Source organism: Helianthus annuus, chromosome 3 (assembly GCF_002127325.2).
Source record: "Helianthus annuus cultivar XRQ/B chromosome 3, HanXRQr2.0-SUNRISE, whole genome shotgun sequence".
NCBI classification, from domain to species: domain Eukaryota; kingdom Viridiplantae; phylum Streptophyta; class Magnoliopsida; order Asterales; family Asteraceae; genus Helianthus; species Helianthus annuus.
This window is the reverse complement of record NC_035435.2, coordinates 138,707,170-138,730,100: the sequence shown is the minus strand read 5'-3', so window position 1 is coordinate 138,730,100 and position 22,931 is coordinate 138,707,170. Positions and strand designations below refer to the sequence as shown.

General features: G+C 40.0%; 1 long non-coding RNA gene across 1 annotated transcript; it reads left to right on the top strand.

The window, feature by feature from the left end:
- Positions 1-679: 679 nt before the first annotated feature.
- Positions 680-20,685, top strand: LOC118490701. Its single transcript, XR_004889905.1, has 6 exons — positions 680-1,283; positions 1,404-1,691; positions 1,795-1,919; positions 2,005-2,124; positions 2,405-2,426; positions 20,268-20,685. It is a non-coding gene; the product is annotated as an uncharacterized LOC118490701 (long non-coding RNA).
- Positions 20,686-22,931: the final 2,246 nt, after the last annotated feature.

Genomic DNA, 22,931 nt, shown 5'->3' with positions numbered 1-22,931 from the left:
TATTTATTCAACCCGTGCAATAAAGGATGTTTTTAAAGATATATTGTTTTTTTATTTAGTATATAAAATTCATTTATTCGACCCGTGTAATACACGGGGTTATAACCTAGTATGATTGCTATAGTAAAAGCTATTCGAGCAATTTTCAAGTTCGAACCACGTGTCTGTTTGTTTGCCATGTTGAGCCACCATCCAACTACTGATCACCAGTTTCCTCACATCTTATCTTAATATGATAATAAGTAAACGGAATGAACAGTGACACACTTGTCTGGCTCTATGTTACAGGGCCAGATGGTTGTTTGTATTACGGCCACCAACCTCTCTCCCTAGCTACGTGTTGATTCTGATTGTACAAACAAGAGCAAGAACAGGATATAGAGAGAAGCCTCCCTCCTCGACGTCATAATTCACGATAAGGGGCGGTGGTGGCTCTAGGGTTCCGACTGTTCAACCCTGCATAATCGACGGTCCCAAAGCGACGGCGGACAACCTTGATGGTTGTGATTTACAACAGTGGTGGTAGGGACGTGGCTGGCGGCAACCGTGGTGGAAACCGGTCATGGATATGGGTTTCCGGCGGGATTCCGGTACCGGATCAGGTCTGCGTGTTGTTACTTCTTTCAAATACAATTGCTTCCTACTTCTTTTTCGTCATATTATCTCCACCCTTCTTCTTCACAGTTCACCATGTATTAATAAATCTTCCTTACCACTCTTGATTTTTTTTTTGTTCATTAAAAGATTTGGGGTTTTGATTATGATAAATTGTTGCAGCTATGTTCATGAATTTTAACTTAATTTAGTAGTTGACTACCTGGATTTTAGATAGAGCCCATATATCAACATTCATAATTTGCTCAGTATTTTGTGATTCAAGTTGCCATTGGCTTGCGAAACCTAGAAAAATGAAAAATATTGCTCTGCTGTTGCAAAGAAAAAATCTTTGTTAATCTTGAGTAATTGCACAAGCTAAAGGGTGAAACCGAAAATACAACAGAAGATCTACAACAGAAAATGCAGGTTTCGCCCCTGCCTTGAGATCTTTTATGTTCTCTCTTAACCTTATATCTAATCTCTTTTCAAATGCAGCAAGAACTACTATTCGAATGCTTGAAACTTTCATTTGACTTGCTCAAGTTACAACTTTTACCGTACTCTAGCAGTTTTGACCTCTTTACTTAATCTATTTGGGTTGCAGTTGATCTGAAACGGGCCACGTCAATTTATAAAAGAAAATGAATCAAATGGGTCAATCTTAAACACGTTGCAAGTTGCCCGAGGTTTATTTTAGTTTATATGATCTGCCAAGCAAAAAGTATTAGCATGTTGGGTCTGTTTTAACCCTTAACTAGCCTGCCTCATTGGCCCGTGGTCTCATCTTTAACATATTGACATTGCAGATGTACACAGGTTGGCCATTAAATAATAGGTTGCGGCTTTGGAGCCTAGCGTTACATCAGTCGTTAAGTCAGATTCGTTAAGTCAGATCATACTGGTGTTCGGTATAGTTATGTTTCTTATAATGTACATCTGGAACTATGGTAGTAAGCTCAAGTATGAAATAGAATACATGACGAGTTACTTGAAGCGCAAAAGAAAGCAAAGATTTTGGCAGAGCAAGATCTTAAGGTGGAGCAAAGAAACAGCCTTGAGTCCTATGTTTATAAGACCCGTAGCAAGCCAGCAAGGTACTCAGTCTGTTATGATAACCTCATAAAGTTGTCATTTTAGTTCTTAGATTGCATATAAATTGACGTAATGTGTGTGATTTAACTTTCGAGTGCCTACAAGAGCTTTGCCACAGACTCAGAGAAGGACGTAATCATGAGCAGTCTAAAGGAGACTTAAGATTGGCTGCATGAAGACAGTGGCGATGAATCTGAACAAGACTATACTTGAAAACTTAAAGATAAAAGGTGTCTTAAAATGCTACTTTTTAACTCTTAATCTCTTTAGGTAGCATCGTGCAGACATCTAATCACATTTTTTTATGGTTATTAGAACCGGTTGAAAAAAATGTTAGGAAAATGTGTGAGCAAATGCAGAAAAAGCTCTGCGAGCTTATTGTATTGCAAAATATCTTCTGTGGGCGATTCACTACCAGCTAGCAACAAAGAGATGGTATAACTAGCTTCCCCTTTTGGTCGTACATTAACTCCTTAATGCACAAAATTGGTTACTTGTCACCTCCCATATACTAATCAAAATTGTTTTTGAGAATCACTTTACATCAATCACATCGTAAATTTTTTTACGAGGTTAACAGATTTTTCTCTAATTAAATTAGAATTGATTGTATGCAATTTCAAATAGTGTGAGCTTAATCATAAACAACAAATCTTTTGGCTTTTTACATTACCAGCTTGCTACTTATGTTGTAATTCTTTTTTCACATGATGAGATCCAAAGCCTTCATTCCCAATGTCACACCCCGATCTCCACGTGTCACCGGTGGGCCCGGTGTGGGGTACAGTGACGTAGTTGGCATCGTCATAGACAAACAACACAATATAATAATGCACAGCGGAAGCAGAATAGATACATTTCAGCTTTAATTAAAATGACATAATAAACATCATAAGTAGTTGAAACGGATCCACAGGCGGATCAAATAAAAATAAGATAAAATTGTTCAACAGTTATTTGTCGTCCGAGCTTGCGAGACTATAGTGGACGCTCTTAGGAAACAGCCAGCCTATTTCGTATAGTACCTGCACTTAACCTTTTGGGAAAAATACGTCAGTTTACACTGGTAAATACAAATCGACTGACTCATTTTGAAAATGATTGAAAATTGATTTAAATGCACAAGGCATAAATATTTTTTATTAACTTGGGATAATTATGCAATATAAACTTGTGAACGAATTACATGTACCCGTACTTTTGGTGGCCCGGGATCTACTGTCCGGGCTAAAGATTAAATGACACACCACATTAAAGAGTTATACACGCCGGGTGTACGCCTACACCCCGTGCTCTGGTCGTGGCCATCTCGTAAGATAATGCCAAGGATATCCGGGACACGGTCAATAACCCCCCAAAGCCTAAAGTAAGACAAGACTGTTTAAACGAGTCGCACAAACTATTCAAGACTGTACACCCATAGGGTGCAGGATTTGTGCGCTCGATCAAGCGGTATTTTAAATACCGTACCCCAAGCCCGTATAGGGAAAATAAGTCAAAATGTATTTACCTGAGCAAGTATGAACCACAAACAGTAAGTGTAGGTAGCTTTTACTGGGCCTCCTAATCTGGAACAAAGGTTTATAATAACCTATTAGATTTCTAACGGGTCTTTTATTTAAGCCTAAGCTTTGACCGGTTAGTTTTAAGGACGATACGGTACAAGCGCACGATTAAGCGACAGACCGGATAGAATGTGATTTAGACCCGACAAGTTTGAATACTTGTATAATATGGGTATACTAAATACATTCTGGATTTTGAGACAAAAATGATATCGTTTGGCCCGTTTCGGTCAATTTACGCAAACTAGTTACGTAAACCGAACCGAACGCAAAAAGGGCGTTACGGGTAGCCAAAAGAGTCAAATGCAAGTTCCCTGAGATAATATGCTTTAAATATGATATAATATCAGTAAGTTATGTTCTATATTGCCCGGAATAATTTTAAACTCAATTTATGCCTTAGAAGGGCATTTTGGTCATTTAAAAGATTATAAAAGAGTCAAATTAGAAATCTGAGTTTCGGGTCTGGTTTATACAGAAAATATACTCCATTTAACATATTATAACAGTAGGGTATGACCCATATACCAAACTTAACATTTAAAATCAAACTATGCACCATAGGGGTATTTTAGTAAATTCACAAGGGCTAAAAATGCCAAAACTGGAAACCTGAGTTCATATACTTATACTTACTGTTATTATATGAAAATATGCTAATTACATCAGTAGGTATAAGTCTTATATGTTTAAAATGTGTATAACGCTTACTATGCGCTAAAAATGCTTAAAATGCGATTTAACGCCGTTTCCGGGTTTTCAAAATAAATCTGGGATTTTTATATTTCCAGAATACTTAAAATAATTTATTTACCATATAAAATCAGTAGGAAAAGGTTTCGGGTCAAAAGGATGCATAAAACTCATTTTATGGCTTAAATGGTCAAAACCGACATAAACCGAATCGACTAAGCGATCTAAGATACGATCAGCCAAAAATTAAATAAAAATCATCAAAAATCCCAAAATATTATATAACATCAGTGGGTAAAAAGTTTTGTATCAACACGTGGCCTGAAATGGGTTATATGCGAAATGTGCCGTTTATGTAACTTAAGAACATAGTTTTACGCTAATGGCCATAACTCAAAATCTGGACCACCAACTGATCCGAAATTTTCGGTGCAAGTTTATATATTAGAAATAAAGATTTCTACTCTTTCACTTTTCCAAAAATCACGTTTTATATTAAAAAGGGCAAAATAGTCAACTTTTAAGCATAATCGGAAACATGCAAATGAATCGGCTAAGCATAGACTCAAACAACAAAATTCCAGAGAGTTTCACCAAAATAAAAATGGTCAAAAATACTCTTCAATACAGATCTCAAACATGCATGTACGAATCCGAATCGATAGTCTACGAAATAGTCGTTTTACAAGACTTTCGGTTCCGATTCGTATTTATACTAAAGATTTGTCGAGTTTATGATGATAAAACATATTCTTACATGTATTATAAGTTGTTTATGATGATCAAACAGATTGCATGTCCTTTACATTATCATTTAAGCTTATTTTTGCAAAAACAACTTCTGTTGACTTTTTAGAACAAGTTTGACTCGACAATTAGCATGCATATAGTGGGAATCAGAGAATATCCTTTTGAGGGTTTGTTTCCCACATAAATACCAACATATATCTAGTTTCAATTTGAGAAATGACCGAGTAAAACTCGTTTAATCAGAAAGTCAAAGTATAAGAACAATCAGTTTGACTTTTAGCAATTAATCTATGCTAGAACGAAATTATGATGATATGAAAGATTACCAAGGTCCTAATGAAGCCTAGCAAACACTTGGAGTCGGCCTTGATGTCCAGAAATGCTCCAGAAAGTCTTGAGAGAGTTCTTGAGAGTTGAGAGCTCTTTGTTCACAATTGCAAGTGCCAAGAAAATGAACTTTGATCTGATTTAAAGCTGAATTCAGAGGTTGGAAGGAGGTTACTGTTACCATAGGCATGCATGGGATTTTATTGGAGCTTGGAGAGGTGGAATGAGCTGGTTAGCACTCAAATTCGGACCCAAATAACCCATTTTTCGCGATTTTCTGATGCTGGTAGTCCCACGCGGCCCGCTTGGGTCTGTCCAGGCGGGTCGCCTGACCTGCTGATCAGCCAACAACTTTCAAACATTGACAGCTTTGGTCCCTGATCTTGTATGCGATGTTTCGGCTACTTATCTTGACCCGTAAACCCCCAAACTTGGTTTTTAAGAACCTTGGGACATTTACCTACATGGTAATGTCCTCGGATAACTTTGCGCTCAACCGAAAAGCCATGAAATTCGACGTTGACGCTTTTAGTCCCTCAAGTACGGTTTTGGCCATAACTTTCTCATACGTTGACGAAACTTCATGAAATTTTTACCACATATTCTAGTGAGTATATTTTAGCATTATAAAGCTTCGGGTCTGCCAAAAGTTCACTCAGAGGTATAAATTGTGACAACTCGACCTTTTGACTCGTATTTAATGCACGTTGACCTTGACCATTGACTTTGACTGTTTGACTTGTAACTGTACATGTTATGTGTTAATAAAACGTACTGTGTTATGCATATATGTGATTACCATTGCAATGTGAGTATTAAGAAACAATTAGACATAGACTACTGATTAAACCACATAGTGCCCGACGAATCAGGGCTAGATTCGCCAACATCATCTCGACGAAACAGGAGGCCTGTCTCGTCAACCCTATCTCAACGAAACATCCTGTTTCGCCGGCCCAGTCTCGCCAAAGCCCACTACGGGCCCAAAACGCTAACTCGTGTATATTAACATGAAACGACTTCTAGTTCACACCTTTGGTAAAAGTTAGAACCCTAGAACGCTCATCTCTTCTGTGTGACGGCAATCTTGTGTCTCCGAAGCCCCGAATCAATCTGATTGTTATCTTATTCATTGTGGTAAGTGTTTTAACTCTTGCGTGATTGTTAGTTCGTTTATCGATTAACTACTTGCTAGAAGTATAGGCTGATACTAGATATTGATTATGCCATGATTGGTTGATATTTTGATAATACTAGAATCTATCGTATCTGTTACAAATCTGGGCACCGAAATCGGATTGGTTGTTACTGATAATCTGAATAGGGTATTTGTGATATTGTGATCTCATGATCTAGGGTTTATGCTAGAGGTTGATTGTTGTAATATGATTTTGGTTAACGTAGCGATATACACGATAGTGGACGAATGATTACATTATGGTACAAATGATTTTCATGATGATTGTATGATTATGGTTTGATGATTGATGACGGCAGTTAGCATGATTAGGGTTTCCGTATTTGACTGCATGATTTCTGTAACTGATGTGTTAACGTAACTGCTGTTTAACGAATCTGAATGTTGGCGAATTAGGATGTTGACGTAACTGGCTTATTGACGAATGTGATTGTTTGACGAATTGGAAGTCTTGGCGAAACAGAATTAGTTTCGCCAAGGATGATTGACGAATTTGAAAATGTGTTTCGCCAAAGGAGGTTTGACGAAACAGAATATGTTTCGCCAAACCTGTGTTTCGCCAACTGATGTGTTTCGCCAACTTGGATAACCTGCACAGTAACTAGTTTAATCCTGTTAAGTGTAACTAAGTTAACTAACTGATGTTAAACACTATGCATGACTTGAATGATTATGATTACGTACAACGTGCTACTTGGTGATCATTGATTATGCTTATACGTGAGCTGTATGAATTCAAACTGATTGTGTATACGTGCATACCATAGGACGTGACTGATTAATTGTGATCGCATACTTAGCATACCGAGCAAACCCAAGGTGAGTTCACACAGCCAAGGCATGGGTTCCCGGGTGGGGAATGGGATTTGATAGATTGTTATGCACACTCAGATGGTAGAACTTAACGAATACGAACCTACTAGACTAGTAACACTCATTGAACTGATCTTCGCACACCTGCCACGGGTTGGCCGCGATACTATGACATCTTCGCACACCTGCCTTTGGAAGGCCGCGAACTAAACTTACTAACCTTCGCACACCTGCCTGGGAGGCCGCGATACAAATAAACCTAGTCTAGAATGCTTGGGATGAACATCCCCTAATATCTTCGCACACCTGCCTGGGAGGCCGCGATGGAAATATGAAACATGATATAAACGAACGAACTTACTATTACTCATACCACATTATTACTGGACTGTTAACTGTGAACTCGCTCAACTAGTTGTTGACTCTCTGCTGCATGCCTTGCAGGACCTTAGGTACTTATGGAGCTTGCACTGGAGAAGCAGGTCGTTGTGGGCAAGGATCGTGGTTTCTACGTTGAACTGTTATGACATTTAAAACTATTAACTAATGTTGGATTATTTACTATGCTTCCGCTATACTTTGAAACTATGGTTATGTTTTGAACACCTATCGTAATGGATGTTTGGTTTACATTTATTTTACTTGATATTAATTACATGTTCAATATGATTGGTGGCTTGATCCTGGTCAGTCACGCTCCCAAGCGGTGGTACTCCGCGTGTGGATTTTGGGGGTGTGACATAAATTCAACATGTTGACACTTTTGGCCCCTATAGTTTGTAATTCCTCACTTTTGTGCAATTTCCGCGTCGTATGATCCATGAACCACCCGTTTAAGGTTATAAACATTATGTAGGGTTATCATAGAGTCTATTTATCCATTGTTGACACTTTGGACCCTTACTTTCCATAGTTTTCACTGTTTGTCACTTTTAGTCCCTCTAAAGTTTGTTTTCACATACCGGAACCTTATGACACGTGTCAAGACATTATTGGACGAAATTTTTCGAGGTGTTACATCCTCACCCCCTTAAAAGAAATCTCGACCTCGAGATTTACTGAAACAAATGGGGATATTTCTCTTGCATCGTGGATTCCACTTCCCACGTGTATTCGGGACCTCTACGGGCATCCCATTTGACCTTTACAATAGGCACGTGCTTTCTTCGAAGTTTCTTTACCTGTCGATCCTCAATCGACAAAGGTTTTTCCACAAATTTCAGACTCTCGTCTATGTGTATATCTGTATGCGGTATAACCAGTGAATCGTCAGCGAAACACTTCTTCAAATTACAGATGTGGAACACATTATGAATAGCACTAAGCTCTTCAGGCAAGTTTAACTTGTAAGCGACTGCCCCGACACGTTCGATAATCTCGAAAGGTCCTATATATCTCGGGCTTAGCTTGCCTTTCTTTCCAAATCGCATCACACCCTTCCAGGGCGATACTTTAAGCAATACTTTATCACCTACATCGAAGTGAAAATCTTTACGCTTAGGATCCGCATAACTTTTCTGCCTATCCCTGGCAGCTTTCAAACGATCGCGTATCTGCACGATCTTGTCCGTCGTTTCAAAAACGATATCTGGTCCAGACAACTGGACATCCCCAACTTCTGCCCAACAAATGGGCGATCTACACTTTCTACCGTATAGGGCCTCAAAAGGCGCAGCCTTGATGCTGGAATGGTAGCTATTGTTGTAGGAGAATTCAATTAGTGGTAGGTTCTTATCCCAACTACCACCCAAATCGATCGCACATGCACGAAGCATGTCTTCCAAAGTTTGAATAGTACGCTCACTCTGACCATCAGTCTGAGGATGATAAGCCGTACTAAAATTTAAACGAGTGCCCAACGATTGTTGGAAACTCTTCCAAAAATGCGACGTATATCTAGTATCTCTATCAGAGATAATAGATATAGGTATACCATGTAACGCTACAATCTTATCGACGTATAATTGAGCTAACATATCGGAGCTATACGTCTCCTTGATGGGTAGAAAATGAGCTGACTTAGTCAGTCTATCTACTATGACCCATATGGTATCATTTCCCTTTTTCGTCTTTGGCAACTTGGTGATGAAATCCATTGTCACCATTTCCCATTTCCACTTGGGAACTTCAGGTTGTTGAAGCAAACCTGACGGCTTCTGATGCTCAGCCTTGACTTGCGCACAAGTCAAACATTTAGCTACATGCTCAGCTACTGACTTTTTCAAACCAATCCACCAGTAATTTGCCTTCAAATCCTGGTACATCTTATCAGCTCCAGGATGAACGGAATATTTAGAGCTGTGGGCTTCCTGGAGGATAACATCCCGAAGTCCTCCATAAACTGGAACCCATATTCGTCCGTTTAGTCGTAGCATTCCATCTTTGTCGTAGGATAACTGCTCCTCAGTTACTCCTAATTTCTCTGCAGGATAGTTAGCTTCCAACACAGCTTCCTTCTGTGCAGCTAACACCCTTTCATTCAAATTATTACTTATCTCAATGCGCTTGGCATTGATTCTGATTGGTTTCACCCTTTCCTTTCTGCTTAAGGCGTCGGCAACCACATTTGCCTTGCCTGGATGGTATAGTATCTCGCAGTCGTAATCATTGAGAGTTTCCATCCATCGCCTTTGACGCATGTTCAATTCCTTCTGATTGAACAAATGTTGAAGACTCTTGTGATCCGAATAAATTATACACTTGGTTCCATACAAGTAATGTCTCCATAGCTTCAAAGCAAACACAACCGCACCCAATTCTAAATCGTGGGTGGTGTAGTTCTTCTCATGCACTTTTAATTGTCGAGAAGCGTAGGCAATGACTTTACCTCTTTGCATGAGTACACAGCCCATGCCAGTATGTGACGCATCACAATACACCACAAATTCTTCCATACCATCGGGCAATGTCAACACTGGCGCATTGCTCAGCTTCTTCTTCAAAATATCGAAGGATTCCTGCTGCTTCGGGCCCCAATCAAATTTAATCTTCTTACGAGTCAACGAAGTTAGGGGCGCAGCAATTCTTGAAAAGTTCTCAATAAATCGCCTATAGTATCCTGCCAATCCGAGGAAACTGCGAATCTCGGTAGGAGTCTTCGGCTCCTGCCAGTTCATGACTGCTTCTACTTTAGCGGGATCTACTTGGATACCACGCTCACTTACTACATGTCCAAGGAATTAGACTTCTCGAAGCCAAAATTCACACTTCGAAAATTTGGCATAAAGCTTCTCTTGATGCAGAAGTTTGAGAATACAACGAAGATGTTTCTCATGGTCAGCTTGGCTCTTCGAGTAGATAAGGATGTCGTCAATAAAGACGATAACGAATTTATCTAGATAGGGCTTGCAGACACGATTCATGAGATCCATGAACGCGGCTGGTGCGTTAGTGAGCCCAAACGGCATCACTAGGAACTCGTAATGTCCATAACGAGTCCTAAACGCTGTCTTGTGCACATCTTCGTTTTTGACCTTCAACTGATGATAACCGGACCTCAGGTCGATCTTGGAGAAATAGCTTGCTCCTTGCAACTGATCGAACAGATCGTCGATCCTGGGTAACGGATATCTATTTTTGATAGTGACTTTGTTAAGCTCACGGTAATCGATGCACAGACGCATCGATCCATCCTTCTTTTTAACGAACAGGATTGGCGCACCCCAAGGAGACGAGCTAGGTCTAATAAAACCTTTAGCTAACAAATCATCCAACTGCGTCCTCAACTCCTTCATCTCCGTTGGTGCCAATCTGTATGGTGCTCTTGCTACAGGCGCAGCGCCTGGAATGATGTCTATCCGAAACTCTACTTGCCTATCTGGTGGCAAACCGGGTAGCTCTTCAGGGAATACCTCAGGATATTCTGAGATAACAGGAATATCCTCAATCTTCGGCTTCGGCTCATCAGTGGTAACTTGTGCCATATAAATGACACATCCTTTCTGCATGCACCTGGATGCCTTGAGCATGGACACTTGCTCCGGCAATCCATGCTGGGTGTCTCCTTGAATAGTAAGTGACTCACCAGACGGAGTCTTAACTATTACTTGCTTTCTATTGCACAGAATCTGGGCTTGGTTACTTGACAACCAATCCATGCCTATCACTATATCGAATCCAGCTAGCTTAAAGGGAAGCAAGGATAACGGGAAAGAATGATTCCTAATGGATATAACACATCCATCTAGAACAGTCGAGGCGGTTTCTATGGTTCCATCGGCTAATTCCACCTCATATTTCACACTTAGGGTTTTAACAGGAAGGTTCAACAATTTACAAAACTTATCATCTACAAACGACTTATCAGCTCCCGAATCAAACAAGACTCTAGCAAAAACATCATTTACAAGAAACGTACCTGTAATGACGTTGTCGTCAAGAACTGCTTCCTTGGCGTCCATTCTGAAGACTCTCGCATTAGTCTTCTTCCCGTCGTCAGCTTTCTTCGTATTCTTTGGGCAGTTGGGCCGAATGTGCCCTTTTTCGTTGCAACCAAAACAAGTTGCATCCTTCAGCTTCTTGCAATCTAAGGCTTTATGATCCGTGGACTTGCAGAATCCATATCGCCTTTCTTGAGACTGGGATTTCGCTTCCAAACGACATTTCCCAAAATGATGTCTCTTGCAGTTCTTGCATCTGGGTTTTTCACCCGACTGATCTCCTTTCTTGAATCCCGACCCTTTCTTATGGTCGTTGTTTCCCTTGTGTCGCTTCTCAGATCTACGTGAGGTGTCATCCTCACGTTTCCTTTTGTTCTCCTCTGAGCTCTTCATAGCTCTCAGTCTGACTACATCTTGAGTGAGGGAGAGGGATAGATCAGCTACGGATCTAAATGTCGTAGGCCTTGATGCCTTGACGCTTGCCTTTATCTCCGGTGCCAGACCCCCAATAAATCGAGCAATCCTTCGCGGCTCCGGGGTCACCAGATAAGGCACTAACCGAGATAAAGTGTTAAACGTAGTAAGATACGCTTGACAATCGAGGTTCTTCATAACCAGAGATACGAAATCCGATTCAATTCTTTCGACCTCATGCTGCGGGCAGAAATTCTCTTTGATCAGGGCCACAAACTGTTCCCATGACAAACCGTACAGTGTGGCCTTACCGGCAGCTTGTAGGAGTGACTTCCACCATGCTAACGCATCTCCCTTGAACGACTGGGACACGTACTTCACGACGTCCCTATCAGCACACCCGCTGATATCAACCACAATATCCATCTCATCAATCCACGTCATGCAATCTACTGCTCCTTTTTCCCCAGTAAAATCTCTGGGTTTGCAAGATACGAAATATTTGTACGTACAGGACTTGCTGTGCGTATCATGCTTCAGCTTGACTTCTTGCTTAGGAATACTGCTGTGGTTGGAGGAGTGATTATCATCCTCATCTTTCTTCGGCTCACTCTTTTTAGAAGGTGGCTTACTATGAGCCTCAGAATGAGTCTTGGGCTTTACGTGCGTTACTGTTCGGGTCCTACTCCGAGTACCGCTAGATTCTCTGAATTGCCTATCCAAAGCTTTGGCAACAGCGTTATCTATCAGTGCTTGCAATTCTTCACCAGTGACGTGAATCCTGGTATTATCTGGGTGCTCCCCAGAATGACTGTTGGTCTCCTCCGATTTGGCCATTGTAGCTTTAAGCTACATAAAAGGACAAGGTCTTATTTAGAAACCTAACAGTATTATCGTTCTAGACGATTTATTAACCATGGTATTAAGAACCATAATAGTTAATTTATTTAATTTCATTCAGGGCTTTTATTAGCAACTATATTATGGAATGAAATATATATATTGGCACAATAGGCCTAGTCACTTCGGACAACTTACTAAATTATAAATTTAGATTTTTATAGGATTAGCATTGTATAATTAAACAAATAATCCTTTACTAGGCAGGGAGTCATAAACCACAACTGCCACTATATGACATAGTCATAACCCGTAGGTATCAAGTCATAAACAGACTTGTGTACAGATATAATCTGTAGATAATTTATTAAAAAGGGTGACATGTGTGATTTTACGAATCACGCTTAGTCAAGAATGTTAACATGTTCTCAGACGTTAACAGAGATTTGAATCTTTTCAACCAGGTTTTACCATATTGGCCAGGCCTGTAAATAAGGCATTCAAGCTAGGTTCTACCTTACTAAGATTCTTATTAAAATGGCAAATCAAATAAAAATTGATATTTTCCATTTATTTTAATTATTATATTCATGCACATAAATAAAATGAGAAATTCAAATTAACCATCTCAAATTTTAAGTAAAGTAACTAGTACATCTTTGCCCTAAACGGGACTTTAATCCAAATAACATGAATAACATGCCCGCGCAGGGGCTAAACAAATAACAACAACAACAAATAAAACAAAACAAACCCACGCAGGGGTTAACAGAATAACATACCCACGCAGGGGTAGAATAAGAGAAATATACCCACGCAGGGGTAGAATACAGGAATAGATGTCCACGCAGGGACATGAGTAAAAGAGCTAACAACAAAGGATTCAATAATCCTTCTTACTCTTACCCTTAATCATGTCAAACATCTTCTTGAACATACCGCGGTTGTGTCGGCGATCATTTTGCAACTCCTGTCGCACGTCGTGTATCCCTTGCAGGATTTCTTGGACTTGCAGTGGCGACATCATTGGCGCCGGCGGCGGTGGCTAATACTGTTGTAGCTGTGGAGGAGGCGGCTGCTGGTATCCCTGTGGTGGGAATCCAAAAGCTGATGGTCCCGTAGCCCAGGGACCTCCAAAAGCACTCTCCTGGTTAAGAGGGTTGTAGCCTGAAGCTAACCAGTAGGGATCTCCCGTATAATCATAACCGGGAGGAAAAGTCGGCTCGAACGGGTTGAACTGTGCTGCGTTAGCATACGCAGGAATGGGTTCTCCAAAGTTCTGCGGCGGTAGTGGCGCAATAGTCGCTGAAGTAACCTCTGAGACGGGATGCTGAGACTCTCCCGTCTCGGACTCCTCGTGGAGCGGCGAGTAGCGGCCGCTACCTGAATGTCGAGGGGTGGCAATGCGAATCCCTCCTCCCGTAGACATACGCGCGTTCCTCCTTGGCCTCTGAGGCGGAGGAGGCAAAACCGGTGGTGGTGGTGGCGACGGAGTAATCACGTCGCGCCAAAAGGCCTCAGATGGGTCCTGCTGCAAAGGCGGCTGCTGAAGCTGCTGCTGCTGAGAGTGGTGCTGCGAGTGCACCGGAGAACCATGGTGAGACTGGAGCATCGGAGAGTTGTGGTGGCTGGGGGTGTAATACCAATCGTGCTGCCTGAACCTCTCCTCATAGCTATCAACACCATTGAATGGTGATCCCCTGTATGGTGACCCATTCGATATCTCAATGGGATGGTTAGGCGTGCCGGACGGTGGCAGGGAAGGGTCAGTGTCCTCGTCGACCTCCATCTCGTTACCACCAGAGAAGTGGTCTTCAGGTCCTAGTGGGTTATGACCCACTGGTTCATCCAAGTAAGCATCAGGGTTGTATAGGCCCTGATAAGCTGGTGCTGGGTAGTGGTGAGGTGACTGGTGTAATGGAATGAAAGATCCATGGGAGTCGTGGGGCCCAATTTCAGAATGGGGCCCAAATGAGTGGGGTAGGGATGGCGAGGTGCTCAAAGATACCGAGTGCCTGGCTGGCTCGGCGAATGATCTCCAAAGATCATGGGCTGCAGTGTTGTGCGAAGCTGATGGGGCTCGCCTGTGTGAGGGTCCTGCCTCGTGGTCATGTGATGTGGCGAATCCTCCTCGTCCTCGCATACGTGGCGGCATGATGAACCTGTCAAAAATTAAACAAGTTGCACAACAAAATATATAAGACAAAGCTAATAATAAAAATAAAGATAAAATAAACGAAATGTCGAACATTTCCTAAGTTCTTTGTCTAGACTCGAAATCGAGGAATGTGCAATTGTGTAACTGAGATCAAACACAAAAGACTAGTGTTTAATTCACTCAGCGTTGGCTCTGATACCAACCTGTCACACCCCGATCTCCACGTGTCACCGGTGGGCCCGGTGTGGAGTACAGTGGCGTAGTTGGCATCGTCATAGACAAACAACACAATATAATAATGCACAGCGGAAGCAGAATAGATACATTTCAGCTTTAATTAAAATGACATAATAAACATCATAAGTAGTTGAAACGGATCCACAGGCGGATCAAATAAAAATAAGATAAAATTGTTCAACAGTTATTTGTCGTCCGAGCTTGCGAGACTATAGTGGACGCTCTTAGGAAACAGCCAGCCTATTTCGTATAGTACCTGCACTTAACCTTTTGGAAAAAATACGTCAGTTTACACTGGTAAATACAAATCGACTGACTCATTTTGAAAATGATTGAAAATTGATTTAAATGCACAAGGCATAAATATTTTTTATTAACTTGGGATAATTATGCAATATAAACTTGTGAACGAATTACATGTACCCGTACTTTTGGTGGCCCGGGATCTACTGTCCGGGCTAAAGATTAAATGACACACCACATTAAAGAGTTATACACGCCGGGTGTACGCCTACACCCCGTGCTCTGGTCGTGGCCATCTCGTAAGATAATGCCAAGGATATCCGGGACACGGTCAATAACCCCCCAAAGCCTAAAGTAAGACAAGACTGTTTAAACGAGTCGCACAAACTATTCAAGACTGTACACCCATAGGGTGCAGGATTTGTGCGCTCGATCAAGCGGTATTTTAAATACCGTACCCCAAGCCCGTATAGGGAAAATAAGTCAAAATGTATTTACCTGAGCAAGTATGAACCACAAACAGTAAGTGTAGGTAGCTTTTACTGGGCCTCCTAATCTGGAACAAAGGTTTATAATAACCTATTAGATTTCTAACGGGTCTTTTATTTAAGCCTAAGCTTTGACCGGTTAGTTTTAAGGACGATACGGTACAAGCGCACGATTAAGCGACAGACCGGATAGAATGTGATTTAGACCCGACAAGTTTGATTACTTGTATAATATGGGTATACTAAATACATTCTGGATTTTGAGACAAAAATGATATCGTTTGGCCCGTTTCGGTCAATTTACGCAAACTAGTTACGTAAACCGAACCGAACGCAAAAAGGGCGTTACGGGTAGCCAAAAGAGTCAAATGCAAGTTCCCTGAGATAATATGCTTTAAATATGATATAATATCAGTAAGTTATGTTCTATATTGCCCGGAATAATTTTAAACTCAATTTATGCCTTAGAAGGGCATTTTGGTCATTTAAAAGATTATAAAAGAGTCAAATTAGAAATATGAGTTTCGGGTCTGGTTTATACAGAAAATATACTCCATTTAACATATTATAACAGTAGGGTATGACCCATATACCAAACTTAACATTTAAAATCAAACTATGCACCATAGGGGTATTTTAGTAAATTCACAAGGGCTAAAAATGCCAAAACTGGAAACCTGAGTTCATATACTTATACTTACTGTTATTATATGAAAATATGCTAATTACATCAGTAGGTATAAGTCTTATATGTTTAAAATGTGTATAACGCTTACTATGCGCTAAAAATGCTTAAAATGCGATTTAACGCCGTTTCCGGGTTTTCAAAATAAATCTGGGATTTTTATATTCCAGAATACTTAAAATAATTTATTTACCATATAAAATCAGTAGGAAAAGGTTTCGGGTCAAAAGGATGCATAAAACTCATTTTATGGCTTAAATGGTCAAAACCGACATAAACCGAATCGACTAAGCGATCTAAGATACGATCAGCCAAAAATTAAATAAAAATCATCAAAAATCCCAAAATATTATATAACATCAGTGGGTAAAAAGTTTTGTATCAACACGTGGCCTGAAATGGGTTATATGCGAAATGTGCCGTTTATGTAACTTAAGAACATAGTTTTACGCTAATGGCCATAACTCAAAATCTGGACCACCAACTGATCCGAAATTTTCGGTGCAAGTTTATATATTAGAAATAAAGATTTCTACTCTTTCACTTTTCCAAAAATCACGTTTTATATTAAAAAGGGCAAAATAGTCAACTTTTAAGCATAATCGTAAACATGCAAATGAATCGGCTAAGCATAGACTCAAACAACAAAATTCCAGAGAGTTTCACCAAAATAAAAATGGTCAAAAATACTCTTCAATACAGATCTCAAACATGCATGTACGAATCCGAATCGATAGTCTACGAAATAGTCGTTTTACAAGACTTTCGGTTCTGATTCGTATTTATACTAAAGATTTGTCGAGTTTATGATGATAAAACATATTCTTACATGTATTATAAGTTGTTTATGATGATCAAACAGATTGCATGTCCTTTACATTATCATTTAAGCTTATTTTTGCAAAAACAACTTCTGTTGACTTTTTAGAACAAGTTTGACTCGACAATTAGCATGCATATAGTGGGAATCAGAGAATACCCTTTTGAGGGTTTGTTTCCCACATAAATACCAACATATATCTGGTTTCAATTTGAGAAATGACCGAGTAAAACTCGTTTAATCAGAAAGTCAAAGTATAAGAACAATCAGTTTGACTTTTAGCAATTAATCTATGCTAGAACGAAATTATGATGATATGAAAGATTACCAAGGTCCTAATGAAGCCTAGCAAACACTTGGAGTCGGCCTTGATGTCCAGAAATGCTCCAGAAAGTCTTGAGAGAGTTCTTGAGAGTTGAGAGCTCTTTGTTCACAATTGCAAGTGCCAAGAAAATGAACTTTGATCTGATTTAAAACTGAATTCAGAGGTTGGAAGGAGGTTACTGTTACCATAGGCATGCATGGGTGATGTGCGTGAAGTGTAATATATTTTAGATGTATTTTTAAGCCCCTTTTTACACTTTTAGCCAAGTTTTAAATTTATAAAACACGATATTTACTAACACTAAACACACATATGGGCAAGTGCACCCATCGTGGACGTAGTATAGTGTTGGTAAGATACCGAGGTCGTCCAAGGACACAAGAGCTTTTAATACCGGTTTATCCTCAACGTCTAACCAAATCAAAAAGTGAGAAAAATGTTTAAACTAAGAAAAATAAAAACTAACTAAATGCTGAAAAATAAAATAAAATAAAAACAGATAGACAAGATGAATCACTTGGATCTGACACGTGTATTAGTATAACCTTTGATTATTTTCGCACTTTTGCACTTGTTTAAGAGATTATCTTAGTTATTGTAGTAGGCCCCTCTTTTGAAGGCGACGTTACCCTCAACCCAGTAGTTTGAGTCAGCAAGGATACAATCCTAAAGGGTCGGATTATTGAAAGATAATGAATTAAGTTATTAATGCAAATTGTGGTAGGCCCCGCTTTTGGCGGTGACGTTACCCTCGGCTAAGTAGTCTGAGTCAGCAGGGATACAGTCCTAAATAGCCGGGTTATAGTATTAATAGTAGTTAACTTATGAGGGGGTCAAAGAGTTTAGATCCCCGCCATCCAATACCTATGGGCATTGAAGGAGATCCTACTAAATTTGACCCAGGTCCCAAGCATGACCTCTAAACGCTGAACAAGGGCAAGACCCTTACCAAACTGTTCCCTTAACCCCCGACCAGGTAGCCAACATACCTCCATATAGACCGTGGAGATATGAATGGTGAAAATCTTTTATTTTATATAGACAGTAAAATAATGCCAAGACACCACGGACAAACGATAAGGAAAGATCACCTTCAACATAAGTAACTAGTTATTAAAGTCATTAATACAAAACCAAATAAAAAGTGCAAAAGATTAAAAATAAAAAGTATTATACTAAACACTTGTCTTCACCAAGTGATGTAAGAGACTTACGCAAACATGGCCTTGATTGTCAAGAACTCTTACGATCAATCTTGGATCCCGAGACGACTCACACACTCTACGATGGACAATGGATGATGGTGGTGGATGATGGTGTTATGGTGGTGGTGGGTGGTGGATGAGGTGTGAGAGAGGTGGTGTGCTAAGGGATGAGAGAGAATGAAGCCAAGCTCCTCTATTTATAGGCTGAACAGAAGGCTGGACACGGCCCCGTGTCCGCTGGACACGGCCCCGTGCCCGTCTGACATTCTCTCACTTCATTAATTGTAATTGCGAATTACAATTAATGCGCCTGCTGTACTTTCACCACGCCCCCGTGCTCGCTGGACACGGCCCCGTGGTGGGCAATGGAAGCTTCTACTGGTTTGTCTTTTCTACTGCTTCCTGGGCACGCCCCCGTGTTCGCTGGACACGGGGCGTGTTCAGACTCTGTTTCTTCTCCTTTGCCTTGGGAGGTGCCGTTGAGGGTCCAGGCAGTCCACTTTTGTTCCTTTTCTTGTATTTTATGGTAGAATTAGTTGTCTTTTTGCTTCTTTTGTGATTTTGAGCTCATTTCATCCTGAAAATACAAAAGGAAGACAAAAACACTCTTTTTCCAACATTAGTACTTAAAAAGGGTTAGTTTTATGCCTTAATTGATGTGATTTATATGTTGCATTTTACACACATCAATGGGATTTTATTGGAGCTTGGAGAGGTGGAATGAGCTGGTTAGCACTCAAATTCGGACCCAAATAACCCATTTTCGCGATTTTCTGATGCTGGTAGTCCCACGCGGCCCGCTTGGGTCTGTCCAGGCGGGTCGCCTGACCTGCTGATCAGCCAACAACTTTCAAACATTGACAGCTTTGGTCCCTGATCTTGTATGCGATGTTTCGGCTACTTATCTTGACCCGTAAACCCCCGGTTTTTAAGAACCTTGGGACATTTACCTACATGGTAATGTCCTCGGATAATTTTGCGCTCAACCGAAAAGCCATGAAATTCGACGTTGACGCTTTTAGTCCCTCAAGTACGGTTTTGGCCATAACTTTCTCATACGTTGACGAAACTTCATGAAATTTTTACCACATATTCTAGTGAGTATATTTTAGCATTATAAAGCTTCGGGTCTGCCAAAAGTTCACTCAGAGGTATAAATTCAACATGTTGACACTTTTGGCCCCTATAGTTTGTAATTCCTCACTTTTGTGCAATTTCCGCGTCGTATGATCCATGAACCACCCGTTTAAGGTTATAAACATTATGTAGGGTTATCATAGAGTCTATTTATCCATTGTTGACACTTTGGACCCTTACTTTCCATAGTTTTCACTGTTTGTCACTTTTAGTCCCTCTAAAGTTTGTTTTCACATACCGGAACCTTATGACACGTGTCAAGACATTATTGGACGAAATTTTTCGAGGTGTTACACCCAAGGGGTGATGAACCCGTATATTCAGACCAAAGGGAGCAACGTGTGGACTCGGATGTTAACTTGGACAAAAGCACCAACTTGTGGACTCGGACCATATTGACCGACACACTGATTTAAATGAACGAGAGCAACCCGTTGACTCGCCAAAGGGATTAAGATGCGAGCTCAGACCAAAGGGAGCAACCCGTGGACTCGAACCATAGTGACCAAAACTAAATCTTCTTACATTAATGGAAGCCAACAAGCACATGATGTTCTGATTTCTTGCATAGTTGGTAAGCTGGGCCTATTAAGCTATATGTTTTCATTTCTTGCCAAGTACTCTGTTATATGTTTGTTTTGGGGTAAAACATGAGATTTATTGCATCATTTTTACATCTTTTTACCAATTGGAGTGACATTTTTAATAAACTTGCATGATTCAAATTATAATACATCTCTGTTTACTCCTGTCTGTCAACATCCCGCTACAACAATGAAAGGTAAAAACTGGGAGATATAGAAAGAGTAAGAGAAGGAACGGCAGCGCGTTCCACACCCAAATGCTATCTCGATCTATTTACTTATGTTGTTGACTCTTTCTACACACTTACGACTATAACAGGTATGGCAATGAAGCAAACTAGCCCAAGCCTTTCGCGCAACGCGCGTCATCAAAATACACTAGTTATTATTGACATCTTAGTGATTTCGATGTTCAAGTCGTTTTAGTTAAGATTTACTTAAAACTAAAGGAAAACAAGAATAAACAATGATAACACTTTAAAAGTGTGGAGTACACGCATGTTTAAGACTATACTTATTTTAATAACCAACAAACCCAGGAGTAAAGGGGACAACACCCACAATGTAAAAAAAGAAAATACTATCATGTCAAAAAGTATTGGATGTTGCTTCAAATTTGCACGGTTGATTAAAAGTTATATGTGAATTAATCGTCAATAAAAACTTGTCATCAGTGGTAACTAAGGTGATGATTGTTTTTTTCTAAAAAAGATCTGTGCAACCTCTTTTGTCTGTGTCGCGCAGACCACGAGCAGACATTGCCATCTGTAGACTGTTTGTTTTTCTGAAGATGTTTCATTAAAAAAGTCTGCGCAAGCTCTTCTTGGTGCAGACTTAACCCAGCCACTTCTAAGATTTTCTAAGGCCTGCAGAGGGTTAAGCACCACCACCCACCACCACCACCCACCACCGTCTACCACAACCACCGTCCACCACCATACATCGTCCACGTCGACCACCCACCAACACCATCTACCACAACCACCGTCTACCAACACCACCCACTGTCCACGTCCACCACCCACTGTCCACGTCCACCACACACCACTACCATCTGTTCACCACCACCAGCTTATTTTAGAAGTCTGCATATGTTAAAAAAACAAACAGCCTTCTTCTTGCAGACTGCAGAGGTTTGGTCCATATCTTCTTCTATAGATGTCTGCAGATGTGGTCCGCAGATTGCAGACGTTTTGCCTCTTAAAAAACAAACAACACCTAACATATCATCAATAGTAATTATGATCAACAAGTTAGTCCATCAATAGCAACTCTAATGACCAATGGGGTGGTGGTCTATTGGCAAAAGTAAAGCCTTTAAACACTTTGAGAGGGAAGGTCTTGGGTTCAAATCCCACAGACGACGAAAGTAAAGAAATTTGCTGTTCAAAACAAAAAAAATAGCAACTCTAATGATTAGTAACTTGAGTTGTTAGTAGTAGTTGTAATGAATAACTTGGACTACAATAGTAAGGGTTTTTTTTTTTTTTTTTTTTTTTTTTTTTTTGGTTTTTGGGAGGTTGAAGGTTAGGTTTTCTAGGAGGTTTTTTGGAGGGTTTTTGGACACTTGTCACTCTATAAAGTCTTCTTACACTAGCCTTTGTAGAATAACTTAAGGCCAATAGTAAGTGTGCGTAACCGAGTAACCAATCATCAATGCTAAGAGCATTCATATCCAGCTCCCTAAAAATATACATACATTCCACTAAAAAACAACTCCTATATCAATATATTTTCACTAAAAACAAATATTTTTTTCTCTCTACTTTTCAATTAAATAATATTTTTATACCTTTATCATTATATTTTTCTCTCTCTTTCACTCACAACCACTTTCAATATATATATTAAAAAATTATAGTGGGTGAACAGTGTCCCCCCAAATATAGTAGCATTTTCTCTCTACTCCACTCACAACCACTTTTTATACTCTTTATATTTTAAAAACCCAACACATGGATTTTGATTCCTAAGATGTGAATGCTCTAAGTGAGAAATCATTAGATTAGTTATTAGTTAATTTACCGCATATACATTTATAAATTGAGGGAACAGTGTCAGGCAGCTTGCCTGACACTTCCCTATTGGATCAACCCATTTTTAATTTAATTTTTACTTTCAGTTTAAAATTACGCTTTCGTCCTTCGTTTAAAATTACGTTTTTACCCCCAGCTCAAAATAAAACTATAATTTTGCCCCTAACACAAAATTACGCTTTTGCTCTCGGGTCAAAAACTCATTTTTAATTTTGTTCCCAGTTTAAAATTACGGTTTTGCCCTCCGTTTAAAATTACGTTTTCGCCCGCAGTTCAAAATAAAATGTCGTTTTTTTCTCTAGCTCAAAATTACAAATCTGCCCTCAGCTCAAAATTACGTTTCTA